The sequence below is a fragment of the Anomaloglossus baeobatrachus genome, chromosome 3 (assembly GCF_048569485.1).
Source record: "Anomaloglossus baeobatrachus isolate aAnoBae1 chromosome 3, aAnoBae1.hap1, whole genome shotgun sequence".
Lineage (NCBI taxonomy): Eukaryota > Metazoa > Chordata > Amphibia > Anura > Aromobatidae > Anomaloglossus > Anomaloglossus baeobatrachus.
The window spans coordinates 252,803,673-252,830,639 of record NC_134355.1 but is presented as its reverse complement, the minus strand read 5'-3'; positions in this window follow the sequence as shown (position 1 = coordinate 252,830,639).

Sequence of the window (26,967 nt, the reverse complement as noted above, 5' to 3'; positions counted from 1 at the left end):
GACTGGCACAGAGCAGAGGCATCTGAGTAGCGGTTAGCCAGATAGATGACCATGGTTGCTGCTTTAAGGAAGGACTGTAGAGGAGAGAGTCTAGTTAGGGGGAGGCCAATTAATAGAGAGTTACAGTAGTCAAGGCGAGAGTGGATCAGGGCCACGGTGAGGGTTTTTGTCGTTTCCATTGTGAGAAAGGGGCAGATTCTAGAGATGTTCTTGAGGTGCAAGCGGCAGGAGCGGGCAAGAGATTGTATCTGGGAGGTGAAGGAGAGATCAATGTCAAGTATAACACCCAGACAGCGGGCTTGCTGCCTAGGACTTATCGTTGTGCCACACACAGTGAGGGAGATGTCAGGTTTAGGAAGGTTGGAAGACGGAGGGAAAAGAAGAAGTTCAGTTTTGGAAAGGTTAAGTTTCAGATAGAGAGCAGACATGACATTGCAAACTGCAGTCAGGCAATCACTTGTGTTCTGTAGTACAGCGGGGTTGAGCTCAGGGGATGAGATGTATAGCTGTGTGTCATCACCATAAAGATGGTACTGAAAGCCAAATCTGCTGATGGTCATTCCAATTGGGGCAGTGCAGAGGGAGAAAAGAAGAGGGCCAAGGACTGAACCTTGAGGCACCCCAACAGTAAGAGGAAGAGGAGATGTGGAGCCAGCAAATGCTACACTGAATGAATGGCCAGAAAGATAGGAAGAGAACCAGGAAAGCACAGTGTCCTTTAGGCCAACAGAATGGAGCATAGAGAGAAGGAGATGGTAGTCAACAGTGTTGATTGCAGCAGAGAGGTCAAGAAGGATAAGCAGAGAGGGGGTCACCGTTACATTTTGCTGTTAACAGGTCATTGGTCACTTTGACAAGGGCAGTTTCTGTTGAGTGTAAAGGGCAGAACCCAGACTGTAAAGGATCTAGAAGAGAGTGAGTGGAATGGTAGCGGGTGAGGCGAGAGTAGACCAGGTGCTCCAAGAGTTTGGAGATGAAGGGGAGATTGGAGACTGGTCTGTAGTTGCTTGTGCAGGACAGTTTTTTTTTTTAATAATGGAGTAATGATAGAGTGTTTGAGGGAGGAGGGGAAGATACCAGAAGAGATTAAAAATTTTAGTTAGGTGAGTGGTGACAACCAGAGAGAGGGACTGGAGTAGGTGTGAGGGAAAGGGATCAGTAGGGCAAGTGGTAGGACGAGAAGAAGAGAGGAGCCTTTAGAATTTCTCCTCTGTGACTGGGTCAAATGTGGAAAGTGAGCTGGATGGGATATGGGGAGGGATGGGATTTACAACGCTTGGTGGCTGGGAGCTGATTTCTCGGCAGATGTTATCTATTTTCTCTGTGAAATACGAGGCCAGGTCATCAGCATGAAGGTCTGTGATGGGGTCTGTACTTTGGGACTGAGGAGGGAGTGAAAGGTGTCAAAGAGCTTTTTTGGATTGTTGGATAGTGAGGAAATAAGGGTGGTGAAGTAGGTCTGTTTGGCGAGATGAAGGGAAGAGTTGTAGGTCCTTAAGATGAACTTGTAGTGGATGAAGTTTTCTGGTGTGCGGGTTTTCCTCCATAGGCGTTCGGCACTCTTAGAGCATCACTGGAGAAATCGAGTTTGGGATGTGAGCCAAAGCTGTTTTAATCTGTGTTTGGAGGTTTTGAGGGTGAGGGGTGCTGCTTGGTCTAGGGTACTTCTGAGTGTGTCATTGTAGTGCTTTACAGCCAGATCAGGACAGGAAAGTGAGGAGATAGGGGACAGTGATGAGTGTAAAGAGCCTGTAAGGGTCTGAGAGTCAATGGCCTGTAGGTTTCTGAATGTGTGATAGTTGGGAGTGTGGACGAGGGATTGTGAGCTTGAAGGAGAGGATGTTGTGGCAGAGAGGGGAAGAGGTGAGTTGAAGAGGTGAGTTGTCAAAGTGAGAGATTGAGCAGAGGCGGATAAAGACCAGGTCAAGGGTGTTACCATCTTCATGTGTCTCAGAGGATGAGAGCTGTGAGAGGCCAAGAGAGGTGGTGATAGATAGAAGTTGGGATGCAGATGGGGAGGAGGGGCTGTTCATGGGTATGTTAAAGTCCCCTAGGATGAGGGTTGGTAATTCTGAGGACATGAAGTGCGGCAGCCAGGCTGAAAAGTGGTCAAGGAACTGGGTGGGTGAGCCTGGTGGACGGTATATGACAGCTACTCTGAGGGAGAGGGGATGCAAGAGCCTGATGGTGTGGACCTCAAAGGATGGGAATGAGAGTGATGGAGCTGGGGGGATAACGAATAACGTTTGGAACACCATTCTAAGTCTGAACTGGGTGCAAAAACCTAAAAAAACATCACTATGGGGAGATAAGGTATGCACACCAGTGACTATGTAAGGGGAATACATGAAATAGCAGAAACTGCTGTGTGAATACTGACTTGAAAAATCCAATAGCTATATGTAAGAGTGAAAATGTGAAAAATGGAATCTGCATTACTGCCATGAACATATGAATCAAGAGAAATTTAGCTACTGAATTGATCAATGCAATAGAGCCCCAACACTACGCCAAAGTATTTCTCTACGTTGGGGTCCCTAGCGTGTGTGTGTCCTCTCATGCAGTTTTTTTAGGTTTTTGCACCCAGTTCAGACTTAGAATGGTGTTCCAAACGTTATTCGTTATTGTTAGTAGTTTTTCGTTTGTGAACCCTCCCCAACCACACCTATTGCCAATCCATATCATACGCATAAATAGCCTGGGTCTCAGCTTCCCATACACGGTAAGTTTTTTTAACTGCATGAGAGGACACACAGAAGCTAGGGACCCCAACGTAGAGAAATACTTTGGCGTAGTGTTGGGGCTCTATTGCATTGATCAATTCAGTAGCTAAATTTCTCTTGATTCATATGTTCATGGCAGTAATGCAGATTCCATTTTTCACATTTTCACTCTTACATATAGCTATTGGATTTTTCAAGTCAGTATTCACACAGCAGTTTCTGCTATTTCATGTATTCCCCTTACATAGTCACTGGTGTGCATACCTTATCTCCCCATAATGGAGCTGGGGGGATGACCTGGAAAATACAGTGTGGGGACAGGAGTAAACCGACTTCACCACCATGTTTGTTTTCAGGTCTTGGTGAATGGGAAAAGTGTAAACCACAGTGAGAAATAGCAGCAAAGGAAGTAGTGTCAGAATCTTGAATCCAGGTTTCAGTGAGGGCTAGCAGGTTAAGAGAGATATTGAAAAAGTGGTTGTGGATGTAAGGAAACGTATTACATACGGACCGTGGATTGCAGAGAGCACAAGTAAAAGAGGGAAGTGAGGGTGTAGAACTAATGTTAATAAGATTATCAGGGTTTCTATGGGAGGTGGGGGAGGGGGTAAAGTTAGCATGGGGTGGACCTGGATTAGGAGAGATATCACCTGAAAGAAGTAGCAGTAGAAGGAGAAAGATCAGATGGGTTTTGGACTTGTGGCATGACTTTTTCTGCAAGACTCTGGAGCGTGATGGATTGAGATTATTCAGATAAGTGAAAAGAGCCTGGGAGCTATACATAGGAGAGGGGAGGAGAGAGGGACTGATGTGGATGAGTGGTGATGGAGGGGGGACAGGGCGGTGAAAGTGGACAGTAAAAGCATACAGGATAATAGAGATAGAAATAATAGTCATGGTTGAAACAGAAGTTGTTAAGGAGTAGTTTACCTGCTGCCTCGTGCCCTGACTAACTGCCATTGAAATAACTGCCCAGGACTTAACAACGATGGCACTTTGCATAAGATGGCACGCATGCAGGCACCCCACACACGTGCACGCTTTAAGGAGCACACAAATATATAGGGCAAACTAGATGAATAGGTAAGGGGGATTGTGGGTGCTCAGCTTGTTAAGGAAATTAACAAATGTTATTGATTGTCTCTTATTGCATTGCGGCGGAAACAAAAAAAAACGTAATTCTGGCGGTTTGATTTTTTTTCTCATTACGTCTTTTACCGATCATATTAACTTAATTTATATTTTGATAGATCAAACTTTCACAAAGAAGCTATACTAAATATGTGTATTTAAAAAAAAAATGAATGGGCAAAGCGGGGTGGTTTGAATTTTAGCATATTTTTTTTCATATATGTAAAAAAAAAAATTCCACTTTTCATTGTATTTATTGGTCATCCAATTAAATCAGCCATCAGGTGCAGGGAAAAATGGGGACTCGTCATGCAAGGCAGGGACATGACCTTAGAAGTACCCGAACCAAGGGGTTAAAAATGTTGAAGTGTTCGGTTTTTACAAGCTTTTTATTTTCCTGTGCATCTAACTTTGATATAGTCTGTGGCCATGAATCAGCAGGGAGGAGCTGAGAAACAGGCTGATGAAAGATTTATAAACTGGTGATGTCAGTGAGTTCACCTAAGGTCACAGCTGGGGTTCCCATGGTAACCCAGCTGTGAAATCAGATGAACTGACCTCAGATGAACTCACCTTAGCTGAGTTAAATAAGTTCACCTGAGGTGAGTTCACTGCCTCTCCCGGCAGAAAAACGCACAGAAACCGCATTAAAAGTGCAGGTGGTTTTGGCATGCTTTTTTTTGCCAGGAGATGCAGATTTGGTGCATAAATGCCTCCAACCAAATAGTCAATGTGTGTACATAGCCTAATCTGGTAATCTGGCATTGAGTTCAATGACTTCACCTGAGGTGAGGTCATTGAGTTCAATGAGTTCACCTAAGGTCAGATCACCTGAGGTCACAGCTGGGGTACTATGACAATGCCAGCTGTGACATCAGGTGAAGTCACTGAACTCAATGCCGAATTAGGCTATGTGCACACGTTGCGTATTTGGTTGCAAACATTTTTGCACCAAATCTGCATTTCCTGGCAAAAAATGCACCAAAACTGCATTAAAAACACATGCTAGATGTAGCGAAGCAGGGTCAGCAATCAACGAAGTAACCAAGCTGGGATGACTGATATAGTAGAGGTGGAACAGCGTGGACCAATATAGTGGTGTTGGAACAATGTTGCCAGGATTTGCAGAGTTATGACTGCTGGCTGATATAACAGTCCTTCAACAGTGTTGAATAAAATACCAGTGTTCTATCAGCAGTAACTGATGTAAGTGTTGGGATAACGATGACTGGAATTGCATAATTGTATTTGTGGTGGCCGGTGTAGCGATGACTGATGAATTAGAGCTTGCCCATTGGTGACTGAAGTAGCAGAGGTCGCTTAACCTAAGCTAAATAGTTGTGCTGGAACAACAAAGCAGCAGAGTTATAGCAGCAGAGTCTGAGCAGCAGTGTTGCAACCATGATACAGAACAGTGTAACCATGGAAGTCCAGCACCATGTAGTGAAATAACACCAACTACCTGAATACTCAAGCAGTATCCTGAAGCCTGAATCAGGATAAATTATCCAGTTTGATGATGTCATTGGCACAGAGGAATAGAGTGCAATGGCTGAGTTGGAAGGAGAATGCAAACCTTGGTGCTACAGCCAGAAGAACATCTGGGTCATCCTTACTAGGATGATACAGTATCTGAATTTTTTAAGGTTCAATTTACGACATTGCACAACTACTGACATATTTCAGAAATGTCTGCTATGTTGTCCACACTTGTTAAATAAGGCCATTACAGAGGTTGCTGTTGCTATATCTGTAGCACTTTTTGGCCATCCGGATTTTGGTCTATTGGGGACAAAAACAGCTTCTTGGCATTTCGCTTGATCTAGTTATATCAATTACCCTATAAGTAAATATAGTTATCCTGACAGTGGTTGGTTGAGTACCTTTCTCACTTATATGATATCCCCGAGAAGACTATCCTTATTGAGTTCTTAAGGACATTAAATCCATATTTATAAGTTGTTGCACTATCCTTCCAGAAAGGCCCCAAAAATTGTACAATTCTATATAATATGTATAAAGCCCTGTGCGCACTAGAAAAAGGATTTTTCTCAAGAAATTTCTTGAGTCTGAAAGATTAGCGCACTTGCGTTCAAAAGATGCACCAAAAACGCATGCGTTTTTATCGCGTTTGTGCATTTTTGATGCGTTATTTCCCGCAGATTGGTCCCTGCGTTTCTTTTACTATTATCTATGGCAAAAAACGCAGTTACCTGCAGAAAAAAAGTGACATGCTCATTCTTTTTCTCAAGAAATTCTGCAGAAAGAATGTTCTTGAGAAAAAAAAACGCAGTGTGCGCACAGCTATTTTTTTCCCATAGGTTTTGCTGGGGAAAGTCTGAAGAAAGATTACAAACATTTCTCAAGAAATTTCTGCAGCAAAACCGCTGGTAAAACCGCAGGTAAAAATGCAGTGTGCGCACAGGGCCTAAGGGCGGGAGTCTTTGGGGAAATAGGGCGAGTTTTGCTGGCGTTTACACAGTGCCCTCCCCTCTGCACCACCTGTACGACAGGAAGGATATGAAAGACTGTGGATCATCTGAATGGGTGAGATCCTTCCTTTATATCTGCTAAATATATACGTGTATACATTAAAGTGTATGGGGTACTTTTCTTTGGTATCAATTGATTATTGAGGTTTCCCGTTATATCTGTATAGGGTACCTCTCTTGATGTCCTTGAATAACCGAGGCTTCCCTTGTTAATGTATACATGTGACACAATTTAGGACCACTGTCCTTTTTGCATTGTTTTGGACCATATTGTTGCCTGGTTCTGTGCAGATATACAAGATTTGTTCAATATGTGGTATACTCAATTCTTTTGATGTCACCTATTGAAGTAATTGAGGTTTCCCCTGTTATATATACGTGGCAGAACCTTAGGTTACAACCATTTTCTCAAGAAATTTCTGCTGCAAAAAGGCAAAGAAAAAAATGCGTGTAAAAACACAGTGCGCGCACAGGGCCTTAGATGTGCATCATCTTGGCCGCATGTAAGGCATTTGGTATGCCCTCTAAGAAGGTGAAGCAATCCATGAGCTTCACATAGAAATAGGGCAGGAACCACTGTATTTAGTTTGCAAACACACACTATCCTCATGAAGAAAGGGATTATTTGCATCACTTCTGCAAAATGATAAGAAGACATTAACAAGCAGTGACTGGCCTTGAGCAATGAAATAGAAGATGGGGACATGTGTACACAATACATCATATTAACCTCCAACTGCAAAAAGTCAAAGCATAAAAAAGTCAAGAGTGAAGGCTTCAAGGACACGGCACAGTTTAGTAGTCAGACAACATGCCAGCAGCAGGGATCCCCCAAGGAGCTGCTCCAGTGCTCTGCACTGATGAATATGCAGTCTAAACCCTGATTAGATTAGTCTGCTGGAGGAAGACACAGGATTAAGTGGCAGATGACAAATGCTGAAGCCGCTCTCTGAAAGGACACAGCATGGAGGCGGATCATTTATAATCCTCGCACACCATCTAGTGTACAAATTCCGAGGCGTATGATGATTAAATTGCAGACAGTGTTTCATTACCAGGACATAGTGTCTACAAAACCATTCTATGGTCAAAGTGTAATTACATAATAAAGTTTTATTAAATAATTTACACCCAATAATAATTTTATCAGTATTGCTCTATACTTATATTTGTGATAGTTACAGAAAACCACATTTGACCTATTTAAACTATTAATATGAGCATACAGGTTATATAATGCTGAAAAAGCACATACATATCTGCCTCATATCCAATGCCTTGTTGTGGATAAATCATCTTTTATCACTTTATATACAGTCATATGAAAAATTTGTGCACCCCTATTAATGTTAACCTTTTTTTCTTTATAACAATTTGGGTTTTTGCAACAGCTATTTCAGTTTCATATATCTAATAACTGATTGACTGAGTAATATTTCTGGATTGAAATGAGGTTTATTGTACTTACAGAAAATGTGCACTCCGCATTTAAACAAAATTTAACCAGTGCAAAAGTATGGGCACCCTTATCAATTTCTTGATTTGAACACTCCTAACTACTTGTTACTGACTTACTAAGCACTAAATTGGTTTTGTAACCTCATTGAGCTTTGAACGTCATAGGCACGTGTATCCAATCATGAAAAAAGGTATTTAAGGTGGCCACTTGCAAGTAGTTCTCCTATTTGAATCTCCTATAAAGAGTGGCATCATGGGCTCCTGAAAACAACTCTCAAATGATCTAAAAAAAAAAAAAAATATTCAACATAGTTGTTCAGGGGAAGTATACAAAAAGTTGTCTCAGAGATTTAAACTGTCAGTTTGTGAGGAACATAGTAAGGAAATGGAAGAACACAGGTACAGTTCTTGTTAAGCCCAGAAGTGGCAGGCCAAGAAAAATATCAGAAACGCAGAGAAGAAGAATGGTGAGAACAGTCAAGGACAATCCACAGACCACCTCCAAAGACCTGCAGCTTCATCTTGCTGCAGATGGTGTCAATGTGCATCGGTCAACAATACAGCGCACTTTGCACAAGGACAAGCTGTATGGGAGAGTGATGCGAAAGAAGCCGTTTCTGCAAGCACGCCACAAACAGAGTCGCCTGAGGTATGCAAAAGTACATGTGGACAAGCCAGTTACATTTTGGAAGAAGGTCCTGTGGACTGATGAAACAAAGATTGAGTTGTTTGTTCATACAAAAAGGCGTTATGCATGGAGGCAAAAAAACACGGCATTCCAAGAAAAGCACTTGCTACCCACAGTAAAATTTGGTGGAGGTTCCATCATGCTTTGGGGCTGTGTGGCCAATGCCGGCACCGGGAATCTTGTTAAAGTTGAGGGTCGCATGGATTCAACTCAGTATCAGCAGATTCTTGACAATAATGTGCAAGAATCAATGACGAAGTTGAAGTTACGCAGGGACGGATATTTCAGCAAGACAATGATCCAAAACACCGCTCCAAATCTACTCAGGCATTCATGCAGAGGAACAATTACAATGTTCTGGAATGGCCATCCCAGTCCCCAGACCTGACTATCATTGAACATCTGTGGGATGATTTGAAGCGTGCTGTCCATGCTCGGCAACCATCAAACTTAACTGAACTGGAATTGTTTTGTAAACAGGAATGGTCAAATGTACCTTCATCCAGGATCCAGGAACTCATTAAAAGCTACAGGAAGTGACTAGAGGCTGTTATTTTTGCAAAAGGAGGATCTACAAAATCTTAATGTCACTTTTATGTTGAGGTGCCCATACTTTTGCACCGGTCAAATTTTGTTTAAATGCGGATTGCACATTTTCTGTTAGTACAATGAACCTCATTTCAATCCAGAAATATTACTCAGTCCATCAGTTATTAGATATATGAAACTGAAATAGCTGTTGCAAAAACCCAAATTGTTATAAAGAAAAAAGGTTAACATTAATAGGGGTGGCCAAACGTTTTCATATGACTGTAAATGATGTCTTCCAGGCTATGGGGTAGATGATGCCTAGAAAATAACTTTGCCTTCATAGCTTATTTTAAATAGAAAAGGGAGTTACCAGTATGAGACATGTAACTGTGCTAAGGACAAAATAATAAAATCAGAGTTACTCATTTACATCTGGCCTAGTGAATCTCTCTGCTACTGCTCTGTCTGTGGACTAGGCTCTGATGGATGCAAATAGGTCTGGACGAAACAAGGGATAAACGGGCTAAAAGATTGAGAAATTGAAAGAACTGTCAAGTTCGATTGAGGAAGCCTGATAATTTGGGGTTGTTTCACAGCCAAAGGCATTGGATACTTGACTAGGATCAATGGTGGTCTCAATGCTGCGCTATATGTGAGCATCCTACAAGACGAGTTACTTCATACACTCGTGTAGTATGGGTATGAAAAGGATAACATAGTGTTCCACCAGGACAAAGACCAGAAGCATACATCGGCATTGGCAAAAAAAAATGGATCAATGACAATGAAGTAGAGGTGCTGAGTTGGCATCCGCAGTCTCCAGACGTCAAGGCAATTAAAAGATTTGTGGGTAAAGCTGAAGAAAAAGCTGTATACATACCCAAGTGATTTGACCAGTATGCACCAACATTGGGAATGTGTAGAAGAGACCAGAGATTAGATTTCAGTCCAAACATGGTTGAATGTGATCAACAGCATAGCATGCCCAGAAACATTAAGGCAGTGTTAAAAGCCAAAAGATGTATTTATAAAATACTAACAAAATGATAAAAAATATACATTTTTAAGTGGAGAACAGTAATAATAGAGGGACATTACAAGAATCTGCATAACTAATCATATGCTAAGTAGTTGCAAGTCACGTTTATGTACAAGATAGCCAAGATGATTGTCTATAAAAAAAAAAAAAAGGTAGTCTCACTCTCAAAGCTGAAGTGCGTGGAGAGATATGGAGCCTTAAAATCAAAAGATCAAAGTAGTGCTACCTTTTTTGTCAATGTGTACAATTATGCACTGAAGCACATTAACTATATACATAGAGACACATATGTACAGGCAAATACACACATATACTATATATACACAGACACATGCACAAATATATACAGTACAAGCAACATAGGTTGTATGTAGAAACAAACAGATCCAACAAGTATTCTTACCTGTGTTCCTTCAGAAGTTGCAGAAGACTCCACAAAGTTTGTGTCCAGTGCTTCCTCTCCTCTTGTGTCCTGTAGGACTAGGAGCAGTGGAGTGGATGTAAAGCTGTACGACCTGCATCTTCCTGCTGTCCCCTAAGCTCTGCCATCTTCTCCTGCAGGCCTGATCTCATCATTAGCTGCAGCATCCATCCACTCCTGAGTAGTGAGTCCCTGACTTTTCCCCACACCCTCTCACTCAGCTAGGGGATGGTCAAAGTTTATTCTTGAGCTGCAGGGGAGCTTTTCAAAAGGAGGGACCTCTTACTTGTTCCAGGGCCCATCGGGATTCACCAGTTTCCTGGTGAGCCAGTCGGATCCCAGCAATATACAATACTTATTAGAGTTCATGGCCTTCTTCTAGTTGTGAGTAAGCTCTTCTTCGGTGATGGTGGGGAGGAAGTTTTTGAGTGAAAGGCAGAGGTCTGTTATATGGAGGGGTTATGGTATAAAGATGCGAGTGCTAACTTGAATCTGAAAGTTGCTTGTTTGAATGTGGTGAGCTCTTTCTGTGACTGCATTTCCTTCGAGCACCACTCAGCAACCCTGGACACTTGCCAAAGCTTTATAGTTAGGTTGGTGTGCCAGGTTTGTCTACTTATTTGACACACTCTGCCATCAACAAGGGGGGGGGGGGGGACACCAATTCTACCAGTGGTATGTTCTTAAAACAATGGCAAGGAGATACTAGGAGTTGTTGTTATCAGCAATGATCAGAATGCAGACCATACAGGAAGCACAATACATATGAAACGCAGGCTGTATCACAAATCAACATTTGCACACTATTGTCTTTTATTTTTGTCTCCTTTTTGCAGACATTATGACTTTTCAAATCCTTTCGCCAGTCTTTTGCAGCACATCAGAAAATGGTGCCCTTAACCCCTTTACGATCAAGGACGTACTGGTACGTCCTTCGTCGCCTCCCTCCGGTTACTGTAGGCTCAAGCGACAAGACAGTGGTAATCCCTGCATATCACTGCTGATCTGATTGGTAGAGATGTGTCACTAACAGGTGTGGGTATATCGGAGATCCACCCGCACCTGTTAACCCTTTGGATCACAATGTCAAATACTGACAGTGCAATTCAAAATGGACCTAGCAGGGATGGCTCTGCTTCCTGTTGGCATCACTGGCCCCGTGATCACGGGGCACCTTGGTGTTGCCATGGAAAAAGGATCCAGCACGATCTGAAAATGGCATGCATCATATAAAAAGTGCAAATTCACATATTTATTCCAACTGTACTATAATAAAAAATGAGATTTTTAGCAAACAATTGATCAATTCTTTGAGCCACCCCTGCCAACGTCACGGCAAATCTCAATAGGGGGTCCTACACTATATTATGTATTTCATGTGCCATGCAGCCTCCTAGATAAAGTTAAAAGCAGATCCATAATGGATCACACATACCTGTAACCTGTATATAGCCGCTTCTATGTTGCAAAAGAGGCAATTATGGATAGAGGCCAGCCCAGGTCCCAGCATGTGTGTGCGGCCTCCTAGATAAAGTTAAAAGCAGAACCATAATGGAGCACACATACCTGTAACCTGTATATAAGCGCGTCTATGTTGCAAAAGAGACAGATAGATGTGGATAGAGGCCAGCCCAGGTCCCAGCATGTGGAGCAAGCTCTACACATACCAGGACTATATCAGAATTGACATGGTGTTGCTATGGTAGCATGGGGTCAGCTGATAACCACTGACGCTACCATAACCACTGACGCTACCATAACTCACTTCCTGTGAGAGCCGACAGAGCGTCGACACTCACAGGAAAGTAGCATTTTTCCTGATCAGAGCGATGCTGCTCTGATCAGGAGAAATGCACAGGTGATTGGACTGTGCAGGCATAAAGTCCCCTAGGGGGACTAGTAAAATAAATAAAAAATGTAATAAAAAAAAAGTTTTTAAAAATATGAAATAAAAAAAACACCTAAAAGTTCAAATCACTCCCCATTTGCCCCATGGACAATAAAAGTTAGAAAAATAAAAAATATACAAATATTTGGTATCGCTGTGTTCAGAAATACCCGATCAAAATATAAAATCAGTTAATCTGATCGGTTCAAAGCTTAGGGAGAAAAAAAAATTCCAAACGTCAAAATTATATTTTTTGGTCACCGCAACATTTTTTAAAATGCAATAACAGGTGATCAAAACATAGCATCTGCACAAAAATGGTATAATGAAAAATGTCAGCTCAAGACACAAAAGATAAGCCATCACTGAGCCTCAGATCCTGAAAAATGAGAACACTACGGGTCTTGGAAAATGGCGCCAAAAGCGCTACTCTTTTTTTTGGACAAAAGTCTGATTTTTTTTAACCCTTTAGATAAAAGTAAAAGTATACATGTTTAGTATCTACGAACTTGTACCAACCTGAGGCATCATACTGACATATCGGTTTTACCATATAGTGAACACTGTGAATAGTTGACCCCCTAAAGAATCCTGCAATTGCACTTTTCTTTTTCAATTTCACCACACTTGGAATTTTTTCCCATTTCCCGGTACACTATATCGTAAAACTAATAATTTCATTCGAAAGTACAACTCATCCCACAAAAAATAAGCTTTCATATGGCAATATTAATGGAAAAATTAAAAAGTTATGGCTCTTGGAAGAGGAGTAGGAAAAAAACGAAACTGAAAAATGGAAAATCTCCCTGGGGTGAAGGGGTTAAATATTAATGTTATTAAAATATCTTCTGCATAAATACTGTCCATACTATGTCCTAAATAAGTCTCCTGTAGTATATGGCCTCCTGAATGTCTGCCTTTATGAACTACACCTGCCACACTGTACAGTACGCCTTAACGAACTATAACTACCATACTGTCTGCCATTATCAGCTATCACAGCCACAATGTCTGCTCTTATGAAGTATGGCCTATACCATGGCTGCCCCCTATCCACGTTATCTCAACACTGTTCCCCCACAATGCTAACCTTTCTCTATACTGTGCCACCATTTCACGCGGTCCCATTTCCATTCTGTTTTCCCTCTTCACATTATGGCCTCATGCTGCCCACTCCAAACTGTACTCCTTCCTCACAGTTCTCATGCACAGTATGATGGTCACCACAGCTGCCCATACAGTACGATATTCACCACAGTCCTCACATAGTGTGTGGTCACCACCACAGCCCCACAAACAATATTGTGGTCCCCATACAATTTGATGGCCCGCTAGTCCCCAATAAAGTATAATGGCCCCCCATAGCCCCTTATACACAGTGCGGTATATCTTCTACAGTATGCTCACTTACAGCCTTTAGTATAATATTCCCCACAGTCCTGCATATATTACAGCCTCATAGCCCCTCATATAATATGATGTCCCCACAGCTCCCCTTTAATGTTCAAATAATTGATAGAAAATTTAACCAAAAAGCTGATACATACCTAATCCAGGCTCCCCGCCCACCACACTGTCTCCTCTTCTGTCTTGAATAACAGTGGGCACAAGGCAATGGTGTCATCACGCTTGCCAACATACCCTACATGGCATCATCCTCCAAGAGGGGGCAGATCAAAAGTAGCCTGTGTCTTGCTGAAGTTACCAGTGGAGCAAGGGAGCTGACAAGAGCTCCTCTGCTCCTGTCGTAAGTGGTGCACTCGTCAATTGTATTTGCATCGTAAAGAATATGGGGAGAGAATGCTGCCTAGGGCACAGATCATGAGCACAGAAAGTTGTGTTAGTGAGTCACTGACACTGCTCACCTATGTGCTTGTGCAGCGGCCATTAGTGTAGTGAATGCCTGCAGCTGGAGGAAGGTCCCAAGCTGCCGCAGACACAGCACTGTTTTTTTTCCCTCAAATTGCACACCTCTAAGGAAGGCAAGAGGTAGCACCCTAGGCAGGTACCTAACCCTCGTTCTGGTCCTGCTCACGAGTTCTTGAAAACAACCATATACATATGAAGAATATATAGAGCAATTACGGTTTAGACAACACAATGTTCAGTGCAGGCATTGAGGGACTTGTCAGTTCAGGGTAGAGGTCAGGGAGAAACCTCCGGGAACCCACCTGTCTGATTGATCTGCTCTGTGGCTTGATCCTCTGCTGGCTATTAAAGTATGTTTTTGTCTGAAACGCCGCAGGATTTCAGTCAAACATACCTGGTTGAGATCGTACAGCCAGTGTCAGATACAGGCGACCCCTTGATTAGGCAGCATGTATCAGCTGTTAGGTTCAGTATTTGGTGATGCTTTGTTGCAGACTTTAGATGTAGAAACTTAGCACTCAAGATAAATGTGAATAGTCTTTTATTGAGAAGAACTTGTAGGACCAGCACAAGCACAGACGTTTCGGTCTAAGACCTTCATCAGTGTGTGTGCCACATAGACAGCAGTGGACACCGCGTCATACCTGACTACGCCAGTTGCCAAGTTGCTATACCTTCTGAGAACCCCCTGCAAGCACACTGATGAAGGTCTTTGACCGAAACGTCTGTGCTTGTGCTGGTCCTACAAGTTCTTCTCAATAAAAGACTACTCACATTTATCTTGAGTGCCAAGTTTCTACATCTACTTGAGACGGTTTTGGACACTACTTGAGCATTACCCCAGAAGTGCCGTGTGTATCAACTCACTATTGTTCCAGACTTTAGGCAGTTATTGTTACAAAGGATTTATCTCCATGAAAGATATGATCATGTTAGCTTATCTGATTTCTGTGGAGCGTCTAAAAATGGTTGCAACTTCTCACCACACCTTGAATTAAATCTGAAAGGTTGCACTTCAATCTTTTGTTGACTGTAGTTCCGATCCATTGTACTATGACAAATTTATGAAAATCCTGGCACTTAAAGGGAACCAATCACCAGGATTTTCATATATAAGCTAAAGCCAGTTATATACTGGCACTATCAGGCTGATTCTATATATACCTGTAGTGGTCAGCTCAGATGTATAGGTTTTGAAATCCAAAAAAGTAAGCTTTATAAAATGAGCTGCTTGTTGAGTGACAGTTGCACTGGAGCAGATAATATATTCATAGTTATCCCCTCCCTCTGTTAGAATTAGCACAATTATTATACACACTATTGACTTTGTCTGTGGAAGGACCTGTGTGAGGTCATACCCATGTCACCAGAAAGGGCAGGGCCTCAGCCACCAAAGTTGGATACCAGGTCACATGGACACCGGTCCTTCCACAGACAAAGTGAATAGTTTGTATAATACAGGGGAAACTATGAATATATGATCTGCTCCAGTGCAACTGTCACTCAACAAGCAGCTCATTTTATAAAAACTTTACTTTCTTGGATTTCAAAACCTTACACATCCGAGCTGACCACTGAAGGTATGTAGAGAATCAGCCTGATAGTGCCAGTATAGCACTGGCTTTAGGTTATATACGAAAATCCTGGTGATTGGTTCCTTTTAATACTTTACCTAATATAAAAAATGTGCTTATTTTAAAAAGTTAGAGTAAAAATGAAGTACAGTTAGAATCATTTTTGATCAAAGACAAATAGGTGCTGGCCCACTTTTTAGAACTTTTTAGTGTTCTCTATGGTTTGCCAGGTTTTGTATCTGTTTTACTGAATTCTAAACTTTCCATATTATGGTCACTAATGCCCTAATGCTCATGGACCTGATATTATATCTGGTCTGTTTCACAGGACCAGATCCAGCAAATTATCTCCTCTAGTTGGTTCATCTGCTAACAGAAATAATGGTCTTGATTTGCAGATGAAAATGTACAGCTTTTATAACAACCAGAGGACGCTATGGGTGCAATTCATTATATACCAATCTAACAGGGGTTGTCTGGTTTAAAATTGCAAGCCCGCAGTCACTATGTTACTACAGACTTGCGAGTCCTCACATTGCTTGAATGGTGCGCTTTGAGAATTCTCCGATATCAGAGCCGTGAACAGCGGTCACTTGACCACAAGTATGAGATATGCATATTCCCAACCAGATTCCGACTAAAATGACTGCGGCCTCACGCAATACACTTGCATTGAATGAGGCCATGCCCATTTAGTTGGATTCTGGCCAGGAGTCTAAATATTACATATTTGTAGTCACGTGACTACCGTACCTGGCTCTGACACCTGAAAATCCTTGCAGCGGATAGTGAGTGCGATTTGAAGACTCACCACATAGGGACACATAGAGCGACTGCAAATTTGTGATTTTAGATGGGACAAACCCATTTAATGAAGTGCTCACTGGAGTACACTTAAGGCTACTTTACACGCTGCAATATCGGTCTTGATAACGCTAGCGTGGGTACCCGCCCCCATCTGTTGTGCGACACGGGCAAATCGCTGCCCGTGCCGCACAACATCGCGCAGACCCGTCACACATACTTACCTGCCCGGCGACGTCGCTGTGACCGGCGAACCGCCTCCTTTCTAAGGGGCCGGTCCGTGCGGCATCACAGCGACGTCACTGAGCGGCCGCCCAATAGAAGCGGAGGGGCAGAGATGAGTGGCCGGAACATCCCGCCCACCTCCTTCCTTCCTCATAGCGGCCGGGAGGCAGGTAAGGAGAGGTTCCTCGTTCCTGCGGCGTCACACATAGCGATGTGTGCTGCCGCAGGAGCGACGAACTACATCGCTACCGCTGCAGTAACGATAATCGAGAATGGACCCCCATGTCACCGATGAGCGATTTTGCACGTTTTTGCAACGATGCAAAATCGCTCATCGGTGTCACACGCAGCAACATCGCTAATGCGGCTGGATGTGCGTCACAAATTCCGTGACCCCAACGACTCCGCATTAGCGATGTCGCAGCGTGTAAAGCCCCCTTTACATGATGCAATAGAAAGTAAGCCCGCAAGGGCAGGGCCATCTCCACTCTATACCAGTCTGGTAGCATTTCTGTATTCTGTATATAACCTCTTCTGTACAGCACAATGGAACCAATGGTGCTCTATAAATTAATAATAATGATTCCGGTATCCACTGTGAATCGCCACCAGAAATGTGCTTCAGCCGAGGGCTGGAGTAAGTGGTACTTTGCACGTTGCGACATGGCTACTGCGATATCGTCGAGGTCAAATCGAAAGTGACGCACATCCGGCGCCGATAACGATGTCGCAACGTGTAAAGCCTAGAGGCGCTGATAAATGATCGCAAAAACATTGTAAATCGGTGATCTGCGTAGTGTCGGACATTTTCATAAAGTCGCACCAATAGGAGATACGATGTTGTTCCTCGTTCCTGCGGCAGCACACATTACTGTGTGTGAAGCCGCAGGAGCGAGGAACATCTCCTTACCTGCGGCTGCCGGCACTGCGGAAGGAAAGAGGTGGGCGGGATGTTTACATCCCGCTCATCTCCGCCCCTCCGCTTCTATTAACCGCCTGCCGTGTGACGTCGCTGTGACGCCGCACGACCCGCCCCCCTTAGGAAGGAGGCGGGTCGCCGGCCAGAGCGATGTCGCAGGGCAGGTAAGTGCGTGTGAAGCTGCCGTAGCGATAATGTTCGTTACGGCAGCTATCTCAAGATATCGCATGTGCGACGGGGGCGGGTACTATCGCGCTCGGCATCGCTAGCATCGGCTAGCGATGTCGCAGCGTGCAAAGTACCCCTAAGTCACTCCACTTTAGTGGCATAAGTGAGCAAGATTTTGATAGGCGGGCACGACCACACCCAATTCCGCCCATTTTGTGTATCTGGCCGGGACTGGTAGTTAAATGGCAAAAGTCGCAATATTTTTGCACAACAAAACATTGTGCCTTATTAAGGTGTTTACACCATATTTCTGGAACAAACACCTTGAGCAATCGGGTCCCATGCCCTAATTATTGTTTATATAGATAAAATCTCCCAAGTGCACTTCTTATATGCCACATTTTCAATTTGTTCAGGCTTTTAATCTTCATTTATGTTAAGAGGCTTAAAGCAAACTCCAATTATTGCCAGACCCTGTCCATAACGCCTAACTTTTAAAGAAGGGAAAGTGCCCCTAGCCACACCCATTCAGCAATGCCAATCACATGGTTTTAGAAACAATAAGTAAAAAATATATAGAGAATGATTTCTAACAAGTAATAAAGTGAAAGCCAATCAGTGGCTGTGCCACTCTCAATTCCTTCAAACGTAATGTACATCTGGTAAGAATAGGAGAGCTGTAGCAGTAATCATTTCTTATGGATGTCTCCAGCCTAACCTCAAGCCTGTGTAAAGGCCGCTTTACACGCTGCGATATCGGTACCGATATCGCCAGCGTGGGTACCCGCCCCCATCTGTTGTGCGACACGGGCAAATCGCTGCCCGTGCCGCACAACATCGCCCAGACCCGTCACATTACTTACCTGCCCTGCGACGTCGCTGTGACCGGCGAACCGCCTCCTTTCTATGGGGGCGGTTCGTTCAGCGTCACAGCGACGTCACAGCAGTGTCACTGAACCGCCGCCCAATAGAAGCGGAGGGGCGGAGATGAGTGGAACGAACATCCCACCCACCTCCTTCCTTTGCATTGCGGCCGGGAGCCCCATAGCGTACTGGAAAACGGGAAAAAATTCAAAGTGAGCTGAGATTGCAAAAACAATTCCACAATGTTGTTGATTTTTTTTTTATTAACTATGTTCACTATATGGTAAACTTGACCTGGCAGTATGATTCCCCAGGTCAGTACGAGTTTGTAGCTACCAAACATGTACAGTTTTGTTTTTTTTTAAGTGGTAAAAAAAATGGAAATTTGTAAAGTTTGTAAAGGAAAAGTTGCTTTTGTTGCTATTTTCTGTGACCTGTAATGTTTGCATTTTTCGTGAATCTGGGGCTCAGAGAGGGATTATTTTATTCTTCCAGAGCTGAAATGGTTGTGCAGTCAGGACCCAGCAGCTCTGCTCTGCCAGGCAGGCGATTGTGTGTTCACTGGTCTAAAGGTATGTGCACATGATCAGGACATGCTGTGTCCTGGACACAGCAAGTCCTCTTCTGCAGGGCCGCGAGTGTCCTCTGCAGGAGATCGCAGCTGCCCATACCGACAATCAGGGTTCTGAAAACTGCATTTCCTCTCCTGCGGGGCCGCTAATGTCCTCTGCAGAAGACCGCAGTTGTCTGTGCCCACCATTAGGGTCCTAGATGCAGTATGTGGTCCCCTGCAGAGCCACAACTGTCCTCCACAGGAGACCGAAGTTGCCCGTGCCAACGATCAGGGTGCTGGATGCAACATGTCCTCTTCTGCAGGGCCTTAAGTGTCCTCCGCAGGAGACCGTAGATGCCCGTGCCCACAATCAGGGTCCTAGATGCAGCATGTTCACCCCTGCGGAGGCACAAGTGTTCTCCGCAGGAGACCACAGCTGTCTGTGCCCATGAACAGGGTTCGGGCCGCTGTGGGACTTTCACTCTGTTTTCCCAGCTGAGAACATTCGTGTCTACGAAGTATAAATGGACATGCTGCGGCTCAGACCGCTGCACCGCATTTGTCAGTTTATGCTGCTGAGAAAAGATGAACAGTGTGCATGGGATTTCGATAAATCCATCCACTGTGCTTCTACTATATGACCCAGTGAAAACATGCTGTGAACCCTGATACTCAGCACACAGCCTAAAACACCGTACCCACGATCAGGGTTCACAGCGTTTTGGACGTAGCATGTTTTCACTGCGTCCAAAATGCTGCATTGTACAGTACAAGCACAGCAGATGGAAAATTTCCTGCCCACTACGCTTGTTTATCCTACAGCATAAATTGACCTGCGGTGCGGCTTCCCGAGCCACAGGATGTCAATTTATTGCTGTGGAGTCATGAGTGTTCTCCGCAGGGAGAACAAGAGCAAGACATCAGTGCTCCGATCTGTGATCGTGGGCACGGGCAGCTGCGGTCTCCTGCAGACAGCATTTGTGGCCTCGTAGGAGAGGACATCATGCTGCGTCTAGGGTGCAGCATATCCGGATCGTGGCCACGTACCCTTAGAAATATCAGGCTGCTTCTTCTACCCCTTCATATCATTGACAAACACCCAGCAGCAGAGTCTGGGTGCTCCTCTGGCTGCTTCCTATGTGTCCCCTGTGTGTCTGCTTCTTCTCCTGCAGGCAGAGGGGGACCTGAGAAAACACAAGTGCTAGAAACTCCCTTGCTCTCCTCTACTGCAGGCACACTGCACTCTGATGCTGCTGGTTCACATTACCTCAGTTGCAGGAGAACAGGTTTTTGATGTGTGCGCCGTGGAGATGAGCTGATCACACCTGAGAATCCTGGGTACCAGGGGCAGGCAAAGGGGGCATGACCAGCATCGAGAGAGAATGTAGCCGATAACCAGAGGGGACATGGAAGGCATCCCAAGTGTGTGGCCGGCGTTGAGAGGGGGCATGGTAGACAGCAACAGAGGCGTGGCTAGTAGCAAGAGATGACATAGAAGGCATCCAGAGACTGTGGCCAGGATCCAGAGGGGGTGTGACCAGCAGCAGGAGGATGCGTGGTTGGCAGCAACAGGTGACATGGAAGGCAGCATGAGGGGGTTTGGTCAGCAGACTGCGGGGTCGTGGTGGCTGCATCTCACTGCAGTGCAGCAGAATTAAGCTCACGGCTGGGATGGCGGGGCAGAATCTCAAAATCGGGACTGTGCCACTATATCCAGGACAGCTGGGAGCAATGCCAGTCTGTGCACTGGAGATATCTTAAAGCTCTTAGTTTAAGTGTGCCACTGTCATAAAGGCACAAATCAGTTTACAAAATCTAATATATAAAAGGTAGGTGTGTGTGTGTGTGTGTGTGTGTGTGTGTGTGTGTGTGTGTGTGTGTGTGTGTGTGTGTGTGTGTGTGTCCCCGCTAAAGGAATCCGCACCGTCGCATTTACAATCACGAAATTTTGCACAGACACTCCATGTGAGTCAGGAGGGAACGTCATAGACTATGTTTGTACGGGAAAATTTAACCCCGCACTTTACAGTTAAGGTCGCTTTACACACTGCGATATCGGTATCGATATCGCTAGTGTGGGTACCCGCCCCCATCTGTTATGCGACACGGGCTTACCGCTGCCCGTGGCGCACAACATCGCCCAGAGCCGTCACACATACTTACCTGCCTAGCAACGTCGCTGTGACCGGCGAACCGCCTCCTTTCTAAGGGGGCGGTTCGGTCAGCGTCACAGCTGCGTCAATGAACCGCCGCCCAATAGAAGCAGAGGGGCGGAGATGAGTGGGACGTAACATCCCGCCCACCTCCTTCCTTCCGCATAGCGGCCGGGAGGCAGGTAAGGAGAGGTTCCTCGCTCCTGCGGTGTCACACGGAGCGATGTGTGCTGCCGCAGGAACGAGGAACAACTTTGTTACTGCTGCAGTAACGATTTTTGAGAATGGACCCCTATGTCACCGATGAGCGATTTTGCACGTTTTTGCAACGATGCAAAATCGCTCATAGGTGTCACACGCAACGGCATCGCTAATGCGACCGGATGTGCGTCACCAATTCAGTGACCCCAACGAGTTCGCATTAGTGATGTCGTAGCGTGTAAAGCCCCCTTTAGTCTCCAAAATCCTGCTTCCATTAATCTCAATGGAGCTGGGAGATACGGGCTATTACGGTTGCTATAGGAACAAAATAAACTGTTAGTGTAAAAGCCGATGTGTGAGGTAATAAGATGGGGAGACGGAGAGAGAGAGAGAAAAAGACAGAAGGAAGGGGGGAAAGAGAGACAGAAGGAAGGGGGGAAAGAGAGACAGAAGGAAGGGGGGAAAGAGAGACAGAAGGAAGGGGGGAAAGAGAGACAGAAGGAAGGGGGGAAAGAGAGACAGAAGGAAGGGGGGAAAGAGAGACAGAAGGAAGGGGGGAAAGAGAGACAGAAGGAAGGGGGGAAAGAGAGACAGAAGGAAGGGGGGAAAGAGAGACAGAAGGAAGGGGGGAAAGAGAGACAGAAGGAAGGGGGGAAAGAGAGACAGAAGGAAGGGGGGAAAGAGAGACAGAAGGAAGGGGGGAAAGAGAGACAGAAGGAAGGGGGGAAAGAGAGACAGAAGGAAGGGGGGAAAGAGAGACAGAAGGAAGGGGGGGAAAGAGAGACAGAAGGAAGGGGGGAAAGAGAGACAGAAGGAAGGGGGGGAAAGAGAGACAGAAGGAAGGGGGGAAAGAGAGACAGAAGGAAGGGGGGAAAGAGAGACAGAAGGAAGGGGGGAAAGAGAGACAGAAGGAAGGGGGGAAAGAGAGACAGAAGGAAGGGGGGAAAGAGAGACAGAAGGAAGGGGGGGAAAGAGAGACAGAAGGAAGGGGGGGAAAGAGAGACAGAAGGAAGGGGGGAAAAGAGAGACAGAAGGAAGGGGGGAAAGAGAGACAGAAGGAAGGGGGGGAAAGAGAGACAGAAGGAAGGGGGGGAAAGAGACAGAAGGAAGGGGGGGAAAGAGAGACAGAAGGAAGGGGGGAAAGAGAGACAGAAGGAAGGGGGGGAAAGAGAGACAGAAGGAAGGGGGGAAAGAGAGACAGAAGGAAGGGGGGAAAGAGAGACAGAAGGAAGGGGGAAAAGAGAGACAGAAGGAAGGGGGGAAAGAGAGACAGAAGGAAGGGGGGAAAGAGAGACAGAAGGAAGGGGGGGGAAGAGAGACAGAAGGAAGGGGGGGAAGAGAGACAGAAGGAAGGGGGGGGAAGAGACAGAAGGAAGGGGGGGGAAGAGACAGAAGGAAGGGGGGGGAGAGACAGAAGGAAGGGGGGGAAGAGACAGAAGGAAGGGGGGGGAAGAGACAGAAGGAAGGGGGGGGAAGAGACAGAAGGAAGGGGGGAAGAGACAGAAAGGGGGGGGGAAGAGACAGAAGGGGGGGGGGGGGAAGAGACAGAAGGGGGGAAGAGACAGAAGGGGGGGGGAAGAGAGAGACAGAGAGAGATAGACACAGATAGAGAGAGACAGAGAGACTGAGACAGGACAGAGAAACTGATACAGAGACAGACACACAGACAGACAGACAGAGACAGAATCTCGAAGAGAGATAATAAATTAATAATTATAATTTTATAATAATTTTATAATAATAATAATAATAAGAGATAGTTACTATCCTGGACAATGCCCGGGTACTACAGCTAGTATTTGATAAAACTTAATCAATTACTTTCTTTGCTCAAACATGAAGGGTTAGGTGACAAAGTGTTCCAAACTGTCACAGCAAGTGACACCATCACAAGGGATCAGGTGCTTTGTGAAATGCGTTTCATAGCCGGGCACAAATATCATGCCTCATTTAGAGTGGTGCAAAGCATGACAGCATTGGACTCGGACCAGTTGTGTTGTCTGGAGTAAAGTATGCCTCACTACGTGGATCAGGCAAATGTCGGCAAAATCCCATCTGTCTGAAAGCAAGGTGCCTGCTACAACATTTGCAACAGATCGATAATGTTATGAGACTGCTTTTCAAAATTCAGTATAGCCCCATTATTTTCAATGAAGAGTAAGGTTAAAGAGAACCAACCAGCAGGATTTTGCTATAGGAAGTAGAGGCAGGGCCATACTGGCACTAGGATGCTGTATACACGCATACCTGTTGTATAGATGGGACGCTTGATTGCTGAAATAGCTGTAATCAAAGTTACAGAAATGCACTGCACTTTGATTGACTTGTGCATTGTGGGTGGGGTCCTTCTCCGTTTCCCTCACACACACCCCCACTCACAATGCACAAGTCAATCAAAGTGCAGTGCATTTTTCCAACTCTGATCTGAGTTAGGCTATGTGCACACGTTGCGTATTTACATGCAGTTACGCTGCGCTCTGCACCGCAGCGTAACTGCATGCGTCCTGCGTCCCCTGCACAATCTATGAAGATTATGCAGGAGCCATGCGCACATGGCGTATTAGAGCGCAGCGCTTCGGCTGCTGCCCGAAGCGCGCGTTCTAAGAAGTGACATGTCACTTCTTCCGTGCGCTCTGCCTGCAGCCCCCGCTCTGTCTATGGGAGGGGCTACATGCAGAGCGCATGGAATCGGCTTTTTTTTTCATTACGGACTCTTTCTGCAGCGATTTGAAGCACATGTGTGCTGTTCAAATCACTGCAGAAATTTCTGCAGGGACAGTACGCAACGAGCGCACACAGCCTTACAGATATTTTAGCAATTAAGCATCTGATCTTTCTACAACAGGTATGCTTGGATACAGCATCCTAGTGCTAGTATGGCACTGCCTCTACTCCATTTAGCAAACTCCTGCTGGTTGGTTCCGTTTAAAGGAGATCTGTCAGCAGATTTTGCTACCCCTCTGAAAGCAGCATGATGTAGGGGCATCAATTCCAGCGATGTGTCATTTATTGGATTACTTGCACCAGTTTGGATAAATCACTGTTTTGATGTATCAGTTTCTTGAATGCTGAGCTCTGTATAACCCCACTGATTGGCAGCTTTTTGTGTACACTGAGCATAGGCGGAAAGCTGCTAATCACTGGTAGGGATATACACAACTCATGAATATAGAAATCTACATAGCAGCAGGTTTACTAGTCCTCTGGTGCAGTTTTCCCCAACTTCATCACATGTGCAATACGAAAGAAATCCTGAAAACACAATCTGTTGCTAGGTGTTTAGGACTGGAGTTGAGGAACACTGCCCTAGTGATAAAAGTATTGTTTTATCAGCAGATCACATGTATACCAAGCAGACAAGTTACATATTGCTGTAATCAGGGTCTCTGCTGATACATTTTACTGTTCTCAGATCAAAACTCCGGTGTCAGATTCACTTTAAAGCGGTTGTCCCAACACAGCAAGTCACCTATTCACAGGACACTTGCTGGGATCCTGAATAGGGCTGAGCGGATCCAGACTGTAAAAGTCCGGATCCGCGCGGTTTCAATGAGATCTCTGTGCCGGACCCGGGCGCAGGATTCCCGGTGCATGATCCGGATTCGGCAAATAAAGTAAAAATAAATAAAACAACAAATAAGCGTCAGTTTCATACTTAGAGACTCGGTGTAATGACGGCACACTGCTTCCAGGTCACGCTCTCACTTCCTGTACTGTGCACGCAACCACACAGCTTTCCGTGTTTTCCTCACCCACCGGCCGTCCTCTCATCTGTTATTGGCTACTAGCTGACACGCCCCCAGCCTGTGACAGTCTCTGCTGCAGCCATCGCTTATCGTGGCTCAGTATTAGGCAACACTCAGAGCTGGCAGTCTTCTCTATGGCTGCTCGCTCTGAGATGTAGCAGAGCTGGATGTGTCACCGTGGGACATCGTGTGGATTACGCCAGAGGGCTCTGTTTGGGGGTTAATAAAGTGGTGAAGGAGGAGGCATTTTGCAACTTTATTTCAAATATAGGATTTTTCTCTGTCTTGTTTATTTACTGTTATTTATAGGTTTGTGTGATGCAAGTATCTGATAGACGCCTGTGCCATCACAAACCTAGGGTTTAGTAGCAGCTGTGCGCCGCTATTAACCCCTGCTATTACCCCGATTGCCACCGCATCACCGGGAAGAGCCAGTATCGCACAAGGATTGGTCACATCTAATAGATGCGGCAATACCGGGCGGCTGGGGGCTTGAATACCAGCACTCAGTCGGCGTGATAATGGCTGGGGATGAAAATTAGGGGGAACCGCACATCGTTTTTTTTAAATTATTTATTAAATAAAAAAAAAAGCTGCATGCGGTTTCACCAGAATCACACATGCGAGGGACTCGCACGAGTCTAAAATGGCAATATCCTGGTAAAGCCTCGCACGTGTGACTGGATATACAGCACAGATACGCCACGGGCTATATCTGTGCTGCCAATTGCTTATTTTTTACCACCATGCTGACTGGCAGACACTTGCACTGTTTTCCCCGCCCACCGGAAACCTGGCACTTGTGATTGGTTGCAGTCAGATGACACGCTGCCACTCGGGGTGAGGGCGCGTCTAGCTGCAACCAATTACACGCGCTGGTGGGCAGTGAAAAACAATGAATATTGAATTGTCGGCTCCGGAAGGAGTGTGCCGCCTTGACAGCGCCTCGGTGAGTATGCCGGGCTCGCTCCTACCCCCCCTATCCCCTCCACAAACGTTTTGAACCTCCGGATTCCAGTCCCCATTGACTTATATGGGCACCGGATTCCAGAGCGGATCGGACTCTTTAAAATCTGGCAGTGACCCGCCGGTATCAGGTTTTTAGCCGTTTGATCAGCTCTAATTCTGAATGATTTGCAGAGCGAGGCTCAGCAGTACCATATGAACAGTGGCCACAAATTCATATGCAGCACTTTTGAGCCCAGTTCTTAGAATCTGTCGAGGGGCCCCAACAGATATATGATAACTTAAAACTTTAACAAGCCCTTCCAATGGTAATCCGGCTGCAGCTACTGTATGCAAGCTGCAAATATCATTCACTTAACCTATTCTAATCATAGCTCAGCCTGGCATCAATCATTCAAATGATGTGATAAACAACAGACTGACCACATCCTGGTCGATTATAGGATTATGGCTCGTTCACATGACTATTGTCACCTGCACATTAGGATCACAAGCCGAAGAGCCGTGGCCCTTGTGACAAGAACTAACAGCATCTCTTAGTTCAAGTCATGTGG